This window comes from Glycine max, chromosome 10 (assembly GCF_000004515.6).
Source record: "Glycine max cultivar Williams 82 chromosome 10, Glycine_max_v4.0, whole genome shotgun sequence".
NCBI classification, from domain to species: Eukaryota; Viridiplantae; Streptophyta; class Magnoliopsida; order Fabales; family Fabaceae; genus Glycine; species Glycine max.
The window spans coordinates 26911790-26933072 of NC_038246.2; positions in this window are offsets into that span (position 1 = coordinate 26911790).

Consider the following 21283-nt stretch of genomic DNA (forward strand, 5'->3'; position numbering starts at 1 on the left):
AGCAAACTAAGCACATGAAAAAGACCATTGGGATAAGTCTAGGATTTGTGCTCTCTTAGAATCTAAGCCTTTGAATCCTGGAAAAACCAATGAATTTTTGTAGCAAGCCTCACTACAAGCCTGAGAAAGTCCTTATGATTCTGTTTATAAATTTCTGACTTTATGGCATGAGATGAAATTCAAAGATTGGACCTCTTGCTAGTTGTTATTAATGAATAGCTTAAACACTTGTGCTTGAGTGAAATAGTAGCCGTGAGACTGTGGTTTAAGCTACTTTCCTTGATATCTTTCTTATGCCTAACTCCATCTATTTGTTCAGGTTACGTTTTATTCTTCTCTTTGGATAACTGCATACCTTGTGAAAGACAAGTGATGAGGGCATTTTACTCCATCCCCTTATCATGCAATCAGTAACTTTGGTTGCATACACCTTTGTACATAGTCACTGCATGTCATTGTCACTTGAGGACAAGTGAGTTGTTCTCTTTTTGCTTGAGGACAAGCAAAACTGTAAATTTGGGGGAGTTGTTAGTCGGTGAAAACGACTAACTTTTGTGTATAAAACTTGTATAAATTGTATCAAACTCTCCCAATTTATGGTTATTTTGTAGTGATATAAGTATTTTCTGTTAAGTATGGGTAATAAATACTTAGTATTTTCATTTTGTGTGTTTAATAATCATTTTCTCTCAATTTCAGGTTAATTAGGCAAGCTTTGGAAAGTGATTTTTTCATCTCCTCGCTAAGCCAATCTGCTGGCTTAGCGAGCGTTCGCTAAGCACAACACTCCTGGGCTAAGCACGAGGAAGACTCTGGAAGAAGATGAGTTGTACAGGTTCACTAAGCACACCGCTTCAGCTCATCCGCTAAGCGAGAAAGGCGCGCTAAGCCAAAAATCACTAATGTACGCTAAGCGGTCCATACATGCGCTAAGTGGTTGAGTTTAGTCTTACAAGAGGAATCTGCGAACGATGCTTGATCGAGATTAGGCTAAACTATCATGAGGAATCGAGGTTTAGTATCTCAAGAGACACCATAAGAACACATGAGCATTGTTAGATAGAGAATATCTCTTTAGCATCAAGCACCTATTAGGAAGACCAACATGTTTTCTTCTTGTTTTTACACATCATTTCTCTCGCGTGATTTTCTTTCTTTTTGCATAGATAGTTTATACACTTGTTCATATTCACACTTACATTTACACACCAGACACCTATTTGTTGAAATAGCTTACCAGATAACACAAGTTCCCCGAGTGTTCGATACTCGGTTCTTACCATTTTATACTACTTGTGCGATCCGGTGCACTTGTTGGAAGCCGAACAAGCTGTTGTAATAAGTTCAAAAGCAAAATTAAAGTGAAAGGCTAGTGAGTAAGCTAATTTTATTGGAAAGAATATTTGGATAAGTCTAGGATTTGTGCTCTCCTAGAATCTAAGCCTTTGAATCCTAGAAAAACCAATTATTTGTGTAGCCAAACCTCACTACAAGCCTATAATAGTCCTTCTGATTCTATTTATGCATTTTTGACTTGATGACTTGAGATGAAATTCAAAGATTAGATCTCTTGCTAATTGTTATTAATGAATAGCTTAAACACTTGTGCTTGAGTGAAACAAAAGCCGTGAGATTGTGGTTTAAGCTACTTTCCTTGATATCTGTCTTATGCCTAACTTCATCTAATTGTATAGGTTACATTTTATTCTTCTCTATGAATAACTGCATGCTTTGTGAAAGACAAGTGATGAGGGCACCTGGCTTCATTCTCTTTTCATGCATTCAATAACTTTTGTGCATACACCTTTGTACATAGTCACTGCATGTTATTGTCACTTGGGGACCAGTGAGATGTTCTATATTTGCTTGAGGACAAGCAAAACTGTAAATTTGGGGGAGTTGTTAGTCGATGAATACGACTAACTTTTGTGTACAAAACTTGTGTAAATTGTATCAAATCTCCTCCAATTTATGGTTGTTTTGTAGTTTTGTAATTACTTTTTGTTAAAGATAGGTAATAAATACTTAGTACGTCCATTTTGTGCATTTAATAATCATTTTCTCTCAATTTTAGGTTAATTAGGCAAGTTTGTGAAGTGTTGATTTTCATCCTCTCGCTAAGCCAATCTTTAGGCTTAGCAAACAATCCATTGAGCGCATCACTCCTCGGCTGAGCGCGAGGAAGAATCTGGAAGAAGGATGAGTTGTGCATGTTCGTTGAGCGAAGGGTCATCCAGCAAAGTGCATCGCTTCAATCCATCCACTGAGTGAGAAAAGCACGCGATAAGCCGAAATCCACTAATGAGCGCTAAGTGGTCCAGAGTTGCGCTAACCGCGCAAGCACGAACAAAGCCACCTATTTAAGCTTGAAATCAAATTTTGGAGAGGAGTTTGGTCTTTTCTTGAAGCTTCTGCATGTCTAGGGTTTTCTAGAGAGAGAAAGCTCCAAGTTTCAGAGAGTTTGAGAGATTTTGCTGTGTGAAGACCTTCAGAGAATCGAGCTTCAAGAGGAAGCCATCCTGAGAGCTTGAGATAAGTTCGTGAGTGATTGTGAGGTTCTAGAGGTGGAGGAGACATCCTCACCACTTGTATTTCTTTAATCCTTCATCTTTCTCTTCTCTTTGTTGTAAAGGAAGCTTCCCAGTTATGGAGAGCTAAATCCTCTATCGGTTCTTCCTTGTAGGTACTTGATGTAAATACATGTATATCTATTTAATGATGTTTTGTGTGTTCACTGTGCTATCAGAACTTCATTCTACCATGCTTTTGCTTTGATCACATAGATGCATGTGTTTTTAGGATCATTCAACAGTGGAAACTGGTCTGATTCTTAGAACTTGATAGGACAAGGCTAGTTTATCGTATTATCACGAGGGATCGGGGTACGGTAACCTAGTTGTTCTATGTTTGTCTTAATGCGGTTTTGGTCGAGTTTATTCCAACAAGAGGAATCTTCGGACGATGCATGATCAGGATTAGGCTAGACTATCATGAGGAATCAAGGTTTAGCATTTCAGGAGACACCATAGAACACATGAGCATCGTTAAGTAGAGAATATCCTTTTAACATCAGGCACCTATTAGGAAGACCAACGTGTTGGCTACTTGTCTTTACGCATCATTACTCATGTGATTTTCCTTTTAATAGTTAGTTTACATACCTGTGCATAATCCACACATCTCTTTTCATACGAGACACCTATTCACTGAAGTAGCTTTACCAAGTAACACAAGTTCCCCGAGAGTTTGATACTCGATTCTTACCTTTTTATACTACTTGCACGATCCGGTGCACTAGCCGCGACCGAATAGTTATCTGGGTATTGTCTCTAGGTTGAATTGTTGATACAGTCATAATGAATCCTCCATTTGATACTTGAAAAAAAGGTGTAGATTTGGATTTTCTCTCTGTTGCTTTGAAGGTAAGCAATAGCATCAAACTTATCTATAAATATATGATTGTTGGGAATTCTAATATTACCTTTTGTGAGGTTGCTTCTCAAGCTATTTATTCCTTGAAAAAGACTTCAACAAGAGATGTAAGTCATTTTTATTTTAAATTCTAAATTCTAATTATTACATTGAGTAATTGAGATCTATAAGGCTGATCAAATTGTTTTTGACTTATTATCTCTTGTATCATATTTATTTTATTATTTTTTCTTTTTCACAGAAAATATATTTGGTCATTAGTTACTAAGCTTCCCATTCCACAAGGATGCCATTAGTGTTATTTTCTTCAACCTTATTCACTTGAATTTTCACTAGTGTGGCATCGTTCTATTAAACCTATTCTATTCTTCCTCCCAGTTATTCTTTTGCATCTAGCTTGCACTTCAAGTTTAGACATAACATCAATGATATGTTTTTAGACTAAAACAAGTTGTGGTTCAAGTTGCTGGTTTAATATGAAATTTTAGCAATACAGTAATTTTGGAAAATAACCATTCTTATAATCATTTAAATTTTCCTACAAAATACAAACTACCACCAATGTCTTCTCACTAATTGCTTGCTTAGTTCTTATATGTTCATTAATGCATAAGCATGAATTCACACGTAATCTATAATTCTGTGTGGCTATTTTCTCCCCATGTGTGACAATACCATTTTTTCAATTTTATCTGATTGCAAGCATGTGAAACGAACAACATTAAGGGATTTCAATGCTAGCAGTGTTGGAGTTATATGTGAGGTTAGTGAAGTTTACTACATATTTGATGTTTTTGAGTCTTACAATAAAAGATTTTTTTTGTATACATGACCAAATATCCGAGATTGAAGTTCTGCCGAAACACATCATGCATGACTAAATATCCAAATGTTTGTTGTACGGGATAAGTAGGAGGAGAGAAATTCTTGAGGCTGATGATCAGATGCATGAGTTGTGTGTGGACAAGAAGTTGAGTGTGGACAAGTTAGAGGTCTCAAGAAGATTTACGATACCACGCCAAGAAGGCCTTGGATCTTCTTCATCAATGGAGTCCTTTGCTTCTTGAATTTTAATGGCAGCGGAATGGAGAACAAGAAGAGTTGAGAGGAGACGCTACTTCAAGGAGAAGATGAGTCAAGAAGAAGCTCACCACCATAGGAAGCCATGGATAAGACCTTGGAGGCAGGACAAGAATGGAGGGAGAAGGAGAGAGGGAGCGCAAAATTTGTGCCTCAAAAGAGGTCTGAACTTTGAAGTGTAATTCTCAAATGATCAAAGTTGAAAAAAATGCACACACAAGGCCTTTATTTATAACCTAAGTGTCACACAAAATTGGAGGGAAATTTGAATTTCTATTCAAATTTCACTTGAATTTGAAATTGAATTTGTGGAGCCAAAATTTCACTAATTATTATTAGTGAATTTTAGCTATGGTTCAGCCCACTAATCCAAGATCAAGTTCAAAATTATCCACTAAATATGCTTACGTGGCATGAGGCATGTAAAGCATGAAGGATATGCACAAAGTGCGACTATATGATGTGGCAATGGGGTGTAGCAAGCAAATGCTCACCTCCCCCTCTAAAATTTAATTGGATTGGGCTTCTCCCAATACAATTAAATTTATTTTCCAACACACACATCAAATATTCACTTAATGCATGTGAAATTACAAAAATACCCCTAATACAAAAACTAGTCTAGGTGCCCTAAAATACAAGGGCTGAAAAATCCTACATTTCTAGGGTACCCTACCTACATTATAGAGCCCTAAATACAAGGCCCAAAAATAATGAAACCTTAATCTAATATGTTCAAAGATAAGTGGGCTCAAGCTTAGCCCATAGGCCCGAAATCAACCCTAAGGATCATGAGAACCGGCCTTCTCTTGCATCTCTGGCCCAATCTACTTGGTGTCTTCTATCTAATGCCCTTGCGGGGTAAGATTGCATCATTCCCTCCCCCTTGAAAAGGATTTGACCTCAAATCCCAATGTTCTTGAAACTCTGGGCTTTTTTCTCAACACCTTTTTCTGTATTTTCATGTTGATTATTCTTACCAAAAAGTATGACAAACCAAAGGTGTCCCATATCAGTACCTAAGTTTGTATTGAAACTAAAAATAAGAACAAGCCTACCTAATAAGTCCCTATGTACACAAATCATGAAGATGTTGGGTGTACGAGTAATTTTACAAAAGAGGGTTGCACCACTCAAAACATTCATCATACCACCTATTTTTGGCACCAACAAAGCACAAGGATTTAAGCTCTTGCAAACCTAACCGTCATCCAACAACTCATTTACTTGAGGAATAAACTCAAGCCCAAGAGGTGTGGCAATGCTAACAAGTGTCTTTTTACAAAGGAGAAAATGTGGAGGTTGTCTAAGAGGGGAAATTTCTTTAATATTTGTCTTTATTTAGAAATGTCTTTCCTTCTTAGCTAACCTCTTGGAGGAGACACTTACCTCGTTACACTCCTCCTTAACCATTAAAGGTTATCCTTCTTCTTGGGGATAGATTTCTTTACTAGATTCTTCCCTTTTTGCTTCTTCACTTTCACTAGAGGAAGGTGAAGTAGTAGCCTCATCTAGGCTACTATAAATGTCTTGGCTCCTCATAATCATGGTTTTCTTGGTGGGGCATTGAGAAGTAATGTATCCTCTTCCAAGACATTTATAACACTTTATAGAGCTAGTCTTTTCTTGCATACTAGCCTTACGGGGTTGCTTTTCTATTGTCTTCCCCTTATCATCTTTGGGCTTAGAAGGTGCTGCCCCTAAGATACCTAGACCTTGGTCTTTCTTTGGATAAGAATGAGAGCCATAAGATTTTAAAGTAGACTTTCTTTTAAGTTTTTGCTCTACCCTTATTTCCCAATCTAAGTAAGCCTCTACATTGTCCTTCCCATGGAAGTATGCGAGGTTAATATTAGCCTCTTGAGGCTTTCTTTCATTTTTTTCTCCTATGGGAGTGAAGTCTTAGATGTGACCTATGCCTTCCTTCATAATAGTCACAAAGTTCTTCACTTAGGCTTTTGCAAGAGTTATGACTACTATATGAGGCATGTTTTTCTCTTTTCATTTCTTTTATTATTTTTCTTCTTTCTACCTCTCTTATTTTCTCTCTTTCATTTGGACTTATTTCTTCCACTCTTTTTTTTCCTTTTTCTTTTCTCTCTTGTTTTTCTTTCCACAACTTAAGAGATCTCAACTCATCTAATATCTTATACAAGGGGTCCTTAGGAGTAGAACCCTCACCATTAACACTAGATGAAGAATGAAGACTCATGTTGGTTCCTAAGTTGTGGTTCTTTCTTGTTGGGGGTTTGAAAACAAAAGGTAAAAGAAACTATGGTTGAAACTAGCCAAAATAAACACTAAAAGAGGTGTGAAAGATAAGGTAAAAACTAATTGATAAAAGGCAAGCTATCTAGGCGGTATGACAAGGGAAGGTAAATGAAATAAGCTATGGAAGTAAGCAAGAAATTAAAGTGCAAGAAATGTAAACTAGGTGGATCCTAAGAGTATTTGGATGACCTCATTTAAGGTTCCCAACAAAACACTCACTATCCTAAGGGAAAATTGCCTAAAATTATTACATACAAATGGAAGTAGGGTGACCTATTGGAGGCTCCCAACTTACTTCCAATAAAAGGCCTTTTTGTTACAAAATTTGAAAGCAAAGCAAATTGCCAATTACAAAAAAAAAAGTCTTCAATTTTGGTGGCTATTCTCTCTGTGGCATTTCACTCAATTTGGCGTGCTTCTTAGTCCAATAGCTCATAAGGTGGTTGGCCCCTTGCTTCTTGACTCAAATTCTTCAAGGGATGACACCAATTCTCCTTTCCAATTCCCTATGTGGCAACTCACAACCAAGGAAACAAAGAGACAAGCAATAACCAAAGACCAAAAAAATTAAATGAAAGTTAAACCAATAGAGAAAGCACATAAAAGCAAGCTAGAATTCAAAGAAAAACTTAGAATGGCTCTAGAGTAGAGTAAAAAAAAAACTATAAAAAAAAGACTCAAGAAACCTCTAGTTTTGGCGCTTGTTTTCACACTAATTTTCAATTGAAATTTCAGAACTAAGATTGGTATAAAATAAGCCCCAATTATAGAACAAATTTCGAGCCAAAACAACAAGCACACTTCCCTTTCACCTTTTTTTTTCCTGGACACTGATTTTTCTGCCAACTTGTGTGATTTTTCTTATTTTTTACTTTTATCCAAATTGTTTGGTTCCTTTTTTTATAAATTTTTCAGATGTCTAGAAAATTCAGTAAAAATTTCAGCTTAAAATACGTAGTGGCCAATTCTCAATAATTTATACAAGTTTGTATGTTCAAGCTGCCAGCACCAACGATTTCAACCTAAAAATCAAGACTAGTGTTTATGTTGCTTAAGGCTTGGATAGTTACAATTTGTGTTTGCTTATGCTCAATTATCTTGAATAACAAAATTAAAGAGATCTTAAGACTTATTTTGATTCACAAATCCAGCCACAACTCAGCACCACAACTCAACTTCATCATAGGCATCATGTAGGAAACTTAGAAAACAAAAAAAAAAGTTCAATAACAAGACTACTTCTAGGAATTGATTTAGAACATGTTATGAACTAAATAACATGCATGAATTAGACTCAAAATTCAAAAGATAGGATAAGAATGACAATAATACATGAACAAATGTATCTAGAATTCAATCAACAAAATAAAAATTCAACACGAACTTAGAACATAATGTGACAATTATTATGACTAAACATGACTCTAAGACAACATGAATTAAGTGATTTACACTTAGATTTTTGTGTTTTTTTTTCTAATCAATATTTTGGAAGAAAATTTTGATCTAAAGTTTCAGCACAAGAAAATTATGACTAAAAATAATAGAACCTAAAATCAACATAAAAACATGATTCAAGAGTAGATTTATAAAATTTGAACCATAGAAATACAAGAACAAGTGTAGATCTAAGATTTAATCGGTTTTTTTTTTAATATACTCTAAATAGCACCAAACCACAAGACAATGGAGGATATACATGGAGAATAAGATGAAGAATAAGGAATTAAAGTGAATTGACCAAACAAAAAGATAGAGGAAGCAAAAGAACATCACCTAAACGAAGATGATCTGATACCACATGATGTAGCTCCATTGGAGCTTGTAGGCCTTGGATCTTCTTCATCAATGTAGTCCTTTGCTTCTTGAATTTTAATGGCAGCAAAATGGAGAATAAGAAGAGTTGAGAGGAGATGCCACTTCAAGGAGAAGATGAGTCAAGAAGAAGCTCACCACCATAGGAAGCCTTGGTGGTAGGAGAAGAAGAATGGAGGGAGAAGGAGAAAAGGAGCACGAAATTTGTGCCTCAAAAGAGGTCTAAACTTTGAAGTGTAATTCTCAAATGATCAAAGTTGAAAAAAATGCACACACAAGGCCTTTATTTATAATCTAAGTGTCACACAAAATTGGAGGGAAATTTGAATTTCTATTCAAATTTCACTTGAATTTGAAATTGAATTTGTGATTTTAGAGCCAAAATTTCACTAATTATGATTAGTGAATTTTAGCTATGGTTCAGCCCACTAATCCAAGATCAAGTTCAAGATTCTCCACTAAGTATACTTACGTGGCATGAGGAATGTAAAGCATGAAGGACATGCACAAAGTGCGACTATATGATGTGGCAATGGGGTGTAGCAAGCAAATGCTCACCTCCTCCTCTAAAATTTAATTTGATTGGGCTTCTCCCAATACAATTAAATTTGTTTTCCAACACACACATCAAATATTCACTTAATGCATGTGAAATTACAAAACTACCCCTAATACAAAAACTTTTGGATCAAGTGGTCTCGGAATAATTAAGAAGGGGGGGTTGAATTAATTATTAATGTGTCTTGACTAATTAAAAAGTTTATCCTTCTTAATGTTACTAGATTCAACTAGGCTTTTACTACTAAGTTAAGAAAGCAAAGAACAGAAATAGAAACTTAACCAAAAGTAAAAGCGGCAATTAAAAGTACACAGCGGAAATTAAAGAGTGTAGGGAAGAAGAAGACAAACACAAGATTTATACTGATTCGACAACAACCCGTGCCTACATCCAGTCCCCAAGCAACCAATGGTTCTTGAGATTTCTTTCAACCTTTTAAAATCCTTTACAAGCCAAAGATCCACAAGGGATGTACCCTCCCTTATTCTCTTTGAACAACCAAGTGGATGTACCCTCCACTTGAACTGATCCACAAGAGATGTACCCTCTCTTGTTCTCAGTATAACAACCCAAGTAGATGTACCCTCTACTTGTACCACAAAGGATGTATCCTCCAATGTGTTAGGACAAAGAATTCTTAGGCAGTTAGTCCTTTGAATTCTCTTGGAAAGAGAGAAGGGAGATACAAAAGAATTCAAGCGGTTAGTCCTTCTATTCTTTTGGCAAAGGAAGAAGAGAAAAAAAGATAGCACACTTTTGTTTTTTGCAGAATTTTCACTTGCAGAAAAACAAGGTTTGGAAAAACAAAACTTAGAAAGTTTTTTGGCAAAGGAAGAACAAGAAGAGAGATGAGTAGAAAGGAATTCTTAAAAGTTCTCAAAAACTGTTAAAGAGTCGTAAAAAATTCTTTTGAATGCAAGTCAAGCTCTTACTTTTATAGACTATTCATGTCTTGTCAAGAAAACCATTGGAAGAGTTATAACCTTGAGAAAATCATGTCAAGAGTTACAACTTTTGACCTTTTATTCAAAACTTATCACTGGTAATCGATTACCATAATCATGTAATCGATTACACAATAAATTTTATGAAAAGTTGTGACTCTTCACAATTGGATTTGAATTCCAACGTTCAGATGCACTGGTAATCGATTACCAATATAGTGTAATCGATTACACCATTTGAAAAATATTTTGGAACGTTGCAAATCAATTAAAAACATTTTGAAATCAAATTTTGTCATTGGTAATCGATTACATGAAACTAGTAATCGATTACCAGAGAGTAAATACTTCGGTAACTTAGAAATTTTTTGAGAAAACTCTTTTGTAAAACAAAATTGTGCTATGTTTGGATTGTTGAAAAATACTTCCCTTGTGAAGTCTTGACTGTTGCTTCTCGATTTCTTCTCTTGAATCTTGAAATCAACTTCTCTTGAATCTTGAATCTTGATCTTGATTGTTCTTGAATCTTGAATCTTGATCTTGATTGTTCTTGAATCTTGAATCTTGAAACTTAATTGTTCTTGAATCTTGATTCTTTGAGACTTGATTCTTGAAGCCTAATTCTTTGGAACTTGTTTAACTCTTGATTCTTTGGCATCATCAAAATAATCTTGGAAGTCATTGCTTCCACAAAAACTAGTCTAGGTGTCCTAAAATACTAGGGCTGAAAAATCCTACATTTCTAGGGTACCCTACCTACATTATGGAGCCCTAAATACAAGGCCCAAAAATAATGAAACCTTAATCTAATATGTACAAAGATAAGTGGGCTCATACTTAGCCTATAGGCCCAAAATCTACCCTAAGGTTCATGAGAACCCTAGGGCCTTCTCTTGCATCTCTGGCTCAATCTACTTGGAGTCTTCTATCCAATGCCCTTGCGGGGTAGGATTGCATCAGAACCAAAGCAAGATTTTAGAAAAACTTGATTCTAATGCACAAAAGTTGACAAACCTCCAAATCACCATACAAGATTTGATGAAAAACATAGAGATAAATGAGAAGACCACAAAAGGAAAAAGTGTTGACTTTGGTGGGTTTTTAGGACACTAAAGGTTTTCATTAGAGGATTGGACATGACTATAATGAAACCTTTTCACCAGTTCTTAAACTTATAACTATAAGGATCATTCTTACTCTTTCTATTTCAAATAAATGGCCTCTACAACACCTGGATGTGAACAATGCTTTACTAATTGGTGTGTTGGAAGAGGAAGTTTACATGTAACAACAATTAGGTTTCCAAAACTCTAAGAAGCAGTTAGTTTGCAGATTGAATAAGGCAATCTATGGACTCAAGCAAGCACCTACAGCATGGTATGATAAACTCAAACATGCTCTGTTGTAGTTTTAATTCATTCCTAGTAACTGTGATCCATCTCTATTTGCATATTCTAAGGCAACTTCTATAATATAAATGTTAATCTATGTGGATGACATTATAGTAAAAAGGAATGACTGTAAACTTATTCAAACAATTGTTTCTCAGGTAAATAGTTTCTTTTCTTTAAAATACGTTGGAGATCTTCATTACTTTGAAGGGATTGGAGTCACTCATCATGATGATGGCTCTCTCACTATTATTTAATCCAAGTATCTTAGGGATCTCCTAGCAAAGAGAAAAAATGGTGAAGCTAATCCTATTGTCTCTCCTATGGTTGGAGGCTGTATACTCTCTAGATTTGGATCATAGAGGTTGTAAGATTCTACTCTCTACAAATTAGTGGTTGGAGCACTTAATAATTTTAAGAATGTTGTGATGAGGAAAGTCTGATGGATTCCTCAATTCCATATTCAATTAACTTGTTGTAAATCTCCAGCATATGCCTTTCCAGGTAGAGGGTGAATGGGACCCTGAAGGTTGAGAATGATCTGAGATTTTAGAAGAGGAAAAGCTATTTTAGCTTAAACTTGGAGACTGCAAGAGGGATGACTTAAAATTCACATGGAAAAAAAAAGAATAATGAGAAGGGTAGGATAAGAGCATCCACCTTAATCACCATAAATTTAAATTTCTCATTTGGCATGTGCTTTGTTTTCCTTCTTCCTTTTATAATCTTCTTTGGGTGGCACAACTCAAAGTTGTGAAAGCCAACTATTGTACCAGATAGTTTCCACCTAACACCAAGAATTTGAAGAGTACCCTCTACCCTGGGAGTAATGATAGTTGAATCTGGAAAACAAGTACTTGACAATGTTAATTTTGAAAAAATGATAACTTGAAAATACAATACACACAAACAAACATGCATATATAATTATGCAAAAAGATAATAGCTATCAAACAAATAGCAGGAAAAATAAAGGAAAATTCACTATAAATTCAATGTATTATTGCTAAAATAGACCTGCATCAGGAGGATACAGTGCCTGAATGTTGAAGACTAATGAAAAAAGAATTCAATGGAAAAAGAAAATGCCCTAGGCAGTTAAGTCTCTCCCAATAGTCCCAGCCTAACCTCTCCAATCCGACTTTCCTGTTCAACATTTGCCTAAAATGGTGATTGTTAAAGTAATTTATTTCACCAAAAAGAAAACATTTATATTAGTTTATAAATACTAATAAAAAGTCATGCCTGTGAGATTTAAACTGCACAAAACCATGTATTCCCACACATGGCAGAAACAAAACCATGTATTCCCACACATGCAATCCTACTGTACCCAATTTCAATCTTTTTATTGAGATTCAAATAGAAAACCATGTATTCCCACACATGGCAGAAACAATTGAAAATTAAACTATTGTGGCACCTACTACTTCTTAATTATCATGCACTGGGTCAACACAAAACATGGGATATATTTGATGTAGCTCCATGTGGAGCTTGTAGGCCTTGGATCTTCTTCATCAATGGAGTCCTTTGCTTCTTGAAGATCAATGGCAGCGGAATGGACATGGAAGAAAGATGATTGGAGATGCCACTTCAAGGAGAAGATGAGTCAAGAAGAAGCTCACCACCATAGGAAGCCATGGATAAGAGTTTGAAGGTAGAAGAAGATGAGTGGAGGGAGAGGGATAGAAGGAGCATGAAATTTTGTGCCTCAAATGAGGTCTGAACTTTGAAGTGTAATTCTCAAATGATCAAAGTTGAAAATTTGCACACACAAGGCCTCTATTTATAGCCTAAGTGTCACACAAAATTGGAGGGAAATTTGAATTTTTATTCAAATTTCACTTGAATTTGAATTTGAATTTGTGGAGCCAAATTTGGAGCCAAAATTTCACTAATTATGATTAGTAAATTTTAGCTATGGTTTAGCCCACTAATCCAAGATCAAGTCCAAGATTCTCCACTAAGTGTGCTTAGGTATCATGAGGCATGTAAAGCATGAAGGACATGCACAAAGTGTGACTATATGATGTGGCAATGGGGTGTAGCAAGCAAATGCTCACCTCCCCCTCTAAAATTTAATTGGATTGAGCTTCTACCAATTCAATTAAATTTATTTCCCAACACACACATCAAATATTCACTTAATACATGTGAAATTACAAAACTACCCCTAATACAAAACTAGTCTAGGTGTCTTAAAATGCAAAGGCTAAAAAATCCTACATTTCTAGGGTACCCTACCTACATTATGAAACCCTAAATACAAGCCCCAAAAATAATGAAACTTTAATCTAATATGTACAAAGATAAGTGGGTTCATACTTAGCCCATGGTCCCGAAATCTACCCTAAGGCGCATGAGAACCCTAGGGTCTTCTCTTGCATCTCTGGCACAATCTTCTTGGGGTCTTCTATCCAAAATAATGACGTTTAGTAAGACCTAAATTTAAGACTATGAATCCCTAAATACAACACAATGTAACACTGACACAAGGAAAGAACACATAAGGAAAGAGCAAGGGAAGCTTACCAAATGAAGACACTGACGTAGAGTTGTAGGTCGCAACAGTGAGGACAGGGCGCAACTTACGATGACACGATGGCATGAACAATGCAAGCTAATCAGGCCATGACAAGAGCTACAATAGGTGAACAGCGGGAGCTAGAGGCAGCCAACAACATGAGCAATAAGCTACAGCCTAGCTTGTCTTACAGAACACCTTTATCGCCAGAATGAAGGATTTTTGAAGTAGTGATAAGCCCGCGCGAGACGGAGGACAATGATGACTTAATTATTTACTTATTTTGTTTTAAAAACAAAGACGGTCCCATCCAAAACCCATCGTTGTCTCATTTATTTTATTTTCACACATACATTCTAAGATGGTTTTATAGATAACCATCCTAGAGCAGCTCATTTGAAGATGGGTTTTGAAAACTGCCTTTGTTTTAGATATCGGGATTTACAAAAATGTCACCGACATGTTTTCTAAGATAGGTCTTTCACAACCGTTGTTGAAACCGTGTCGTCAAAAAATGTTTTTTTAGTAATGGTTGAGTCCAGTTTTTCTTCAACACAATGGTTACAAAAACAAGTATTCTCTATGTCACTTCTAACTACAAACAATCAATAATTTTAACCCAAGATTGTTATCCCAAGTATTCTTTAGCATTAAGTCTCTTTAGACTTACACAAACATTGTTTGAAAAGATTACAAATCAACTTACAAAGTGAAGATATGAAAGTGTAACTAGTACAAATAGTATTGCTAAACAAAAGATGATATACTTAAGCTTTGAATGTATCATTCAGAGTAGGGGTGGAAAAATGGGTTGACCCACCACCAACCCATCAAAAATGGGTCGGGTTGGCCCATTCCGCATTTCAGAAAAGGGCCAAAAGTGTCAGCCTACCCCTTTTTTGGTCGGTGTGACGGGTTGGTGGATTGGCCCATCAAAACCCAAAAGTATTTGTAGATGGATGCGGGTTGGCAGGTTGGCCTGTTAATTTTTAAAGAAAAAAATGAATTAATGATTTTTAAAGAAAATTAGATGTGCATATGTATAAACTAATACTCATACAAACATAAGACAAAACAAAAAACAAAAAACGTTTAGATATTACTAGTCTAATATCCAAGTATCCATGACAACAACATATCAAATCAACAATAGTCTTAAAGTCTCAATCTCACATGTCACAACATTTAGATAATACTAATCCAATACTAGTCCAATATCCATGAAATGAAAATAAAGCAACAATCCACAATAGTAATCTTAATGCCAATAACCATGCCATTTTCACAAAGCCAAACTAAAACAACTAAATTAAGCTTCATCATCTTCTAAATCCAAAACATTGGATGTTTCCTTAGAAGATGACTTCCATTTCTTGTCACTGATGTCACCATCATCATCTACATATCACAAAATCAAAATAGAAAATAATTAAATTTACAAAGTCACATAAATTACACATGTAGATGGTTATCATAATAATAAATAACCAAGTTTAAATTAAACAAATTATTATCATTAACAAAACCAAGCAACCAATTGTGAGTACAAATCAAAGCATTTGCATTTTTTGACAGGAGACGACTCCTATACTTGCCGAGGACAATAAAACCAATGCTAAAAGCTGATTTGGATGCAACAATAGTCATTGGAATGCTCAACAAGTCACTAGCCATTAAGGACAGATCTGGATATCTATTGTTATTATCCTTCCACCAATGTAATACATCCAAGTTTTCATGGTAACTGAAATCCAAATTTGATTCCTCCAAATAAACTTCTAGTTGAGACTTCCCAATCTTACAAACAAGCTACTGATTGTGCATTTTTAGTTCCTAAACAAACAAAATGAAATCATTAAACCAATAATGATAATAAAATTCAGTAAAAAAATTAATTGTTAATTGAATAGACATAAAAAAAACTTACATTAAACAACAGTTGAGAGAAAGAAGACTTGGGTTCATTCACAATGTTGGAAATAGGTGTGCCTTGGGTGGTCGTAGTATTTTGCTCCTTGAAAGAATAATGCTTAAATAGCTTGTACAACTTGTTCTTTACTTTTTGCAACTTACTCTCACTTGTAGATGCATCAACTTTGGAGTAACAATATTCCAATAAAGAAAGCTTTATGCGTGGGTTAAGAACAGCTCCTAGAGCAGGTACAACACTATACTCCTCCCAATATTTTTCAAACTTAACAACCATCATTCAGTCATTTCTTTTACAACTCCATCATCATCATTCAAACTTGCAAGTATAACACATTGAATTTTCGAAACTTGCAAAAAATAAAAGTTGGAGGTATGATAAGATTCCTCTAAAATCAGATTGGTGGTTTCATAGAAAGGCAACAAAAATACATAAATCTTTTCTCCTATTTTCCATTCTTCAACTGATGGACAATACGTATAATTCTCATCATGAAAGTGAAGACTACAAAATACCCGACGATATTTAATAATAGAATCAAGCATCAAATAAGTTGAGTTCAAACCTTGTAGGAACATCTAGACACAAGCTAGCTGAAGTATCAACACCACCAACTCTCTCAATGCATTCCTTAAATTTTTTCATTCTACTCTCCGATCCCCTCACATATATCACACTGTCTCTAATTTTTTCCAAGGCTTTACTACACACTTTCTGTCTCTCTTTAACAATAAGATTAAGAACATGGGTAGAACAATTAACATGAAAGAAGTCTTCATCACATAACAACCCATTATTTTGCAAAACAAGTTGGCTTTTTAAATGCTCTTGCACAACCCATGAAAAAATCTTTTTCTTTGTTCCCCAATCAATCAAAAAGTCAAGTATCTTCTTAGACAACTCATGTCCAATGTGAGGGGGAGGCATGTGACAAAAGTTCAAAATTTTGCTATTTAACCTCCAATTTGTGTCAATAAAGTGAGCAGTCAAACAAATGTAACCCTTGGTGGTACATGTAGTCCACAAATCATAAGTTAAAGAAATCCTACTTGGGATTCTAACCATTAGTTCCTTAAGTTTTTCCTTCTCCCTCATATGAATTTTCAAGACATCAACCTTAGTAGTATTTCTACTAATTGGAATTACATCAGGATTGAGGTACTTCAGCCATTGCCTAATGTTTCTAAACTCAACAAACTTTATGGGTAAATCATGTTCAATTATTGCTTAAGTACACATCTCATGAGACACCATTTGATCTATCTTAAGAGACTATAATTTTCCTTGCATGTCTATAATCATCTGACCAACATCTTCACATTGAACTTTGTCACACTTTGGAATATGACGTTTCAAAGATTATGTCCCATAAATTTTACCACCACATTTATACACTTTATTACAAGCATTACATTTTGCCCTTTCAGTTCCATCCTCACCCGGTCCCATCTTCGAAAAATATTTCTAACAATCTAATGTTTATGTCTTTTTTTCTCTTATTACAGATAGATTGAGACTCTTGTTCTAATTCAACCTCAACATCCAAACTCTCCTGACCATCAACAACATCCATTTCTACCATTTCAGTATTTAACAATATCAAAAAAACAAAATCCCCCCTCTGAAAGTATTAAAACTATGCTATATTAATATATCAAAATTATGTTAACTTGTTATGCTTCAATTAGATGCAATGCAATCAGTTATTCAATGCTTAAATATTGATTAACTCAAACATTTTTCAATACCAAAATTAAAAAAATTAAAAATAGTGAATACGAGAAGTGGAATACAGAGAATCAAACAAATTCTGTATACATTTTTGGATTTTCCTCTTAAAGAATCAACTCTCAGAGACTCAAGTCAACAAAAATAGAGCAAAACTGAAAACTAAAAAACAGAGAACCAATAATACTAGAAGACGAGAAGACGAGAAAGGAACTTATACTCAAAATTTCTTGTTTTCATTAAATGTTTGAAATTCAAAACATTAGAACATATTTAAAAACAATAGGAATTTCAGTTTGAGGTTTATATGATGAAGAATTGTCATAAAAAGAACACTTTTATGATAAAAAAAAATGAGCTTAGGCATGTGTTCATTTGATAGAAAGCTTAAGTTTGATGACAAATGATTGGATGCAAGTTTTATATGAAATCCTTTAGACTATAATAGTGCAATGGAAGATTTCATAATAGCATTGGACGATAACTTTTTATTGGCGCATTGGACGTTGAGCTTTTATAAAAACTTTGGACGCATCACTTTGGATGCTTCATTAAAAAGATAACTTTAGGGTGTCTGAGATAGAAAGTTTATACCTATTTCTTCATTGGACACAAATTCGATCTGCAAATCTCAATAAACTTCATCAGTTCATCGAAGTTCAATAACATTTGTTATCATAAAAATAAGATATTTTAAGGGCTTAACATAGTCTTTGGTTCCAACACATGTTGGAATATATTTTCCAAAAAGTTATTTTAAAATGATTTTGGTTCTTTTGAATTGTAAAAAAACACTTTTATGCAGTAAATTTATAAAATTATAATATTATATAATAGATTATAGTATTTGTTTGGTAGTTAATTTTGGAGGAACAAAATGAAAAAAAAAATAGATTCTAAATTTTTTAAAGGCTTAAATATGTTTTTGGTCCTTGATAAATACATTTTTTTTGCGTTTGGTCCCTAATAAATTTTTCTTTTGGATCGAGTCCCTAATATTTGAAAATTTTTGTCTTAGATCCTTGCCGTTAGTCGGGATTTGTTACCTGCCTAAGTGGCTGTTAACTGGCCATGCAGGCATGCCACATGTAATCTTTGTTTGACTAGGATTACACAGGGAAAAAAATTTATTTATTTTTAATTAAAAACGATGTCGTTTCTGAAGATCCTTCTTCCTCCTCCTTCTTTCTCTTTTCTGCAACCTCTCCACGTACCACTGTCACCATCAAACAACAACCCACACCCAAAACATCCCTTCTTCTCCGATCACAAATACAAACCAAGGATTTCCTCAAAAGGGCATCAAAAATTATAGAAAAAAACATAGGAGATCACCTTCTATTAATCGCAAAAGCAAAAGAAACCAAGGAGATCACCCTCTGTTAATCGCAAAAACAAAAGAAATCCCCAACATAGAAACAAAAGAAACCCCTAACACAATCTCCCTCACCACAGGCATCTCAAATTGCAGAAAAAATAGAGGACATCACCCTTTGTTAATCGCAAAAACAAAAGGAAACCCCCCAACACAACCTTCCTCACCACAAGCACCTCTACAGCCCAAATGGGAAAAGCCCCCTTAGTAGGCAACGCTGTATCGATAAGCGTCACGCTTCTCACCAACTCAGCCTTCTCAAAAATAAAATCAATACCCAACGGAGACTTCGACGGAGTTGTCGGAGAAGCCGTATCCAAGGAGATCGAGGGAGGTGCCCGTAGGAGTAAAAGCTAAGACCTTGGCGGCGAGGGACTTGGAGGGGGGTTTCATCGGGGTGTGTTTGGACCTTGATGGTGCGGTCGTTGGAGTAGTAGTGGCGAAGGGTGGAGGAGGTGAAGACGAAGAAGAGAGTAAGGAGGGAGACGAAGAGGGTGAGGTAGAACTAGAAGGAGATGGGGTTGTTGTTGGGTTTGGTGGGTGGGAAACATTGTTTCTTAAGATAGAAAAAAAAAATTGACATGCAAAACAATGTCATTGTTTTTTACTTTTTTTTTAAAAAAACTTTTTTAAAATAAATTTTTTTTTTCCACGTGTAGTCTTAATCTGACAAAGATTATACGTGACATCACGCGTGGCATACATGTGTGACCGGTTAACGGCCACAAAACTAACTAACGGATCCCGACTAACTGCAGGGACCTCGGATAAAATTTTTCAAATATTAAGGACCTGATCCAAGGAAAAACTTATTAGAGACCAAATGTAAAAAACAAGTATTTATCAGGGACCAACAATATATTTAAGTCTTTTTTAAATATGAATTTTGCTAAGTCTTAGAGTAATGCTTAAGGAATCAAAAGTTAAAAGCTTTTTGTCACCATAACATTAATACAAACAAAGTATTTAAATTTTTTATTAATTAATAATTAATATATATTGAAAAGTCTAATTGGTAACTCTTAGTGAACTCTCTCCTTCTAATTACACGTTTTTTTTTTAATGGAGAGTACTTGAACTCGAGACTAATTCATCTCATCAACATTAAGTTGAGTACTTGAACCCGAGACCAACTCATCTCATCAATATTAAGTTTATAGATAAAAGCTTTTTGTTTTAATGCATATCATTTAATGTTACTAATGCATTTTATTATAATTTTCAATAAAATTTTTATATTTATTAATTCTTTAATCATTGTGTTTAAAACAACAATTTTATACACCACAAATATAAAAAGTTTTACATTAGCCATCAATTAAAAATTATGATTAACTCACTATCTATGAGGTCATAGGTTTAAACCTCAGCATGACTATTGTATACTAAGAAAAGAAATCATAATTAAAATAATCTTTTATATAATAATTATAAATATTAGATTACAGTGTAAATAACTTTTACACCATAATGCATTCGCTATTTTTCTCTTTTAATAAAATTGAAACTCTATTTTTCCTGACGACAAAAACATAGGCGTTATATCTCAGTATTAATTATCTGAGTAAACCTTTAAATTTAATTTAATAATACTTAAAATACTTTTTATCAGCTATTTAAAATACTTTTCTAGTTAGATGAAAGAAAAGTAAAATAAAAACACTTAAATATATTTTTACTTCTTTAAATTTGGGATTTATCTTTTTTAGTACTTCAAGTTTATGAAATATTTTCTTAATCCCTCGTAAGCTTAAAAATTATCACAAATTATTCATTCAAAATATGTTTAAGTCAAAATATTTTTTTCTTCGGTGTGAAGGATAAAATAAATAAAAATTTCATAAATCTATAATGAGTGTTACTTTACCTAATTAGATGAGAGGAAAAGTAAAAAAAAAAAAACCTTAAATATATTTTAGTTGCTTAAATATGACATCCGTATATTTTAGTCCTCTAAATATGTAAACTGTTTTTCTTAATCCCTTGTAAGATTAAAAGTTAACATAAATTATAAACCAAAACTTGCAAAATTAGTAAGGAGAGGGACTAAAAATACATTTTATGAATTTGAGACAAAAAAAAATATAAACTTTAATTTGAAAGACTAAAAAAACAGACCTCAAATTTAACGGACCAAAATTATACCTAAGTAAAAAAAATCAAATTAAAGACAGAAAACTTAGAGAAAAAACCATTTTCTTTTTACTTTAATATATTTTTATTCTTCAGTT